This window comes from Psammomys obesus, unplaced genomic scaffold (assembly GCF_907164565.1).
Source record: "Psammomys obesus unplaced genomic scaffold, mPsaObe1.curated_primary_1811, whole genome shotgun sequence".
Classification (NCBI taxonomy): Eukaryota; Metazoa; Chordata; class Mammalia; order Rodentia; family Muridae; genus Psammomys; species Psammomys obesus.
This window is the reverse complement of record NW_026596085.1, coordinates 16887946-16890750: the sequence shown is the minus strand read 5'-3', so window position 1 is coordinate 16890750 and position 2805 is coordinate 16887946.

Genomic DNA, 2805 nt, shown 5'->3' with positions numbered 1-2805 from the left:
GGGGGCGGGCCTCGCGGGCCCTGGAGAGGCGCCCGAGCGGGCGGCGCGGGGCTCCCGGCGGGGCGCGGGCGGCGCCGCTGCGGTGGCCCCGCGGCTGAGTGGTGGGGCGCGATTTACTGGCTGCAATTCCCGGCGCCCCTCGATGGCACTTAAGAGAGACCGGGAGGGAGCCGGGGAGAGCGGGCGGAGGGCGAGCGGAGGAGGGGCGGCGGGCGCCGTGCGCCGGCGGGGGAGGGGCGGGGGCGGGCGGGCGGGAGGTGGGGAGAGGCCCGGATGGAGGCGGCGGGCGGCCGCGGCGCGCAGGGCTGGGGTGGGGGGGGCCGCTCCACCCCCGCCCACCCTCGCCCAGCCCCCCGCGCGCTGGCGCCGCTGGAGGGGGGACCCGCCCCCCTGCAGTGCCCCACCTTCCACCGGGCAGCCCCACCCGGTGCCCCCATCACCACCAGAGAGCAGAAACTCTTGGCCCACGCACCAAATCCAGCCTGAAGCCATGCTTGGTTTGACGCGGTGGTGGTTTTCTGTTTTTTGTTTTTTAATTAGAATTAATTCCCATCATTTAAAAATGGGAGCTTTTCTCATAAAAATCCACATATCCACGCAGTTTGGAAAAGAGAAGGCTGGGGCAGATGCCACTCCATCCTGCAGTGTCTCTTGGCAGAGATCTGGGCAGACGACACTGGCCTGCAGCTGTCCCCAGTCCCCACCAGGCCCACCTGCTGGTCCCTTAGCTGAGCACTGATATCAACCTGCAAATCCCAGAGCCCTTGCAAATCCTTTCTGTAGGACGCTATCTCCCTTAGGGCCTTCTGTAAAGACTCCACACTGCTCACACCCCTCTCAGGGCCCACAGCCCCCAGGAACTGCTGCCACCTACCCCGCCTGCCTGCGTCCTCACAGGCTGGCATCACTGTTCTCGGTGGCTGCCTGTCATCACAGGGCTGCTGCTCTCTGGCTGGATTCTACCTCCATCCTGGCTCTAGGCCTAGCCCACAGTAGGCACTCAGTAAGTGTTGGCTGAACCGCAGCAGAAGAATGGCTGGGATTAGGATTCCAGGAGGCTGCCTGGGCCATAGCAGGCCCAGGGCACCAGTCCCTGCAGCTGATGTTCATTTTTAAAGCCCCAAATGTTCGTTCAGGGCGGCTCTCGCCAACCAAGAAAGCTAATGATTTCCACGCTTCATTTTTTTTAACTCCACCTTAATCTCACTGCCAAGGCTTCTGGGCCTTTGCTGCTGCTGCCCTCAGACTGGCAGTTCAGTCTCTCAGAAGACATCCCACCTGGGGAGTGTCCAGGACCATCTGGGAAGGCCCAGCTGTGCTATCCCAGTCTGTATGAGACAACTTTCAAGGCCTCGGGACCACAGAATCTGACTATAACACCCGCAGCTGCCTCTGGAGCAAAGCTAAGTAGCAGGAGCACACAGATCCAGACCAGCGCAGATCTGTTGAGTTCCCTAGGCAGGCAGGCATCTTAGGCTCCTTTATTCTGCTGCGTCTGAGCAGAGGGGTAGTAGCAAAGAGCCTACCAAGAACTGCCCCTTTCCAGTCACCCAGAGACAAGTTTTCGAGAAATGTGTCACAAACTCACCACAACAAGGATCTCATTTTGCAGGAATAAGATGGGTGAGACAGGGTACTCTCAAGATCACAAGGCTGGCAGGACACGAAGCCAGGCGGCTGGCTCTCACACACCCCTGCGCCCTCCCGCCACACAGGGTGTTCAGCCAGCAAAGGGCGGCGTCCCTGAGGTTGGGGCTGTCTGTGATGGGGGCAGGTGGGAATCTACACCCGGAAGCTGGGCCCAGGCAGCCATCCCTAGTGGAGCCATGCACAACCCAGGCAAATGCCCAAGTCCCCGTCCCCACTTCCTCAACGACCCCTTGGACACAGCAGCTCTGCGGGTGCCCTCCTCCATGGAGGGACCAGGAAACGAGCCCGGCTCAGCGGCCAGCAATCAGACACAGCTCTCAAAACCTCTTCTTGAGCGTCAGTGTGACCACTGCTTGGGAAACAGCCTGCCAGAGAGAGAGAAAGAGTAAGCTTCTGTGGGCTTTGCAGCATCAGGCAAGACAGTAAGCTGTCAGGGGAGGAGGAAAAGTGGAAGGTGGAATGCTCAGGCTCAGAGGTACACCACCCTGGATTTAAACACTGCTTTCCCAACCTCCCAGTTGTGACTGACTGGTTCAGGGCTTCAGTTGCCTTCTCTCTTATAATGTGCAGATGCCAATCAGAAGCCCACTTTACCTAAGCAGTCGGAATGAGCCTGTCATGGGACAATGCATGGGGAGTCCTCAGCACAGCGGGGTGAAGCTCCGCTTGGGAAAGGGGCCAGTTAGAAGCATGGGCCAGTGAGGGTTCCCAGCCGGGCCCCACCGCGCCAGCCAGTGTGGTGTTCACTGACCCTTACTGGGCCTTAGGGATCCTGTCTGTAAATGAGGTTACTGGTGACACTCCCCAGGTGTATAGAATTTAAATTTGGGCAACGCAGGTCCTGGGTTTAGAATAGTACCAAGCAGTAGTTACACCCACTAGCATTTTTTAAAATTTTTTTTGCCTGCTGTTACTCAGCCCTGACTTCAATGAGACTCTCTTACCGTCCCCAGGAGACCATGAGGCTTTGCTTTGAAATTAGAATATAATGAGACAGGCCTATGTTCAAATTCCACACTTGCAGGTTGGGCTCCTCTGAGCAGGTCACAGAATCTGCAGCTGAACCACGTGAGCACAGAAGCCTGTGCAGCAGCTGGATCTCCTAGTGCTGCCTCCGTCGCCCCTCTCAGAGCTTCCATTTCCGTGCGGGCAGCT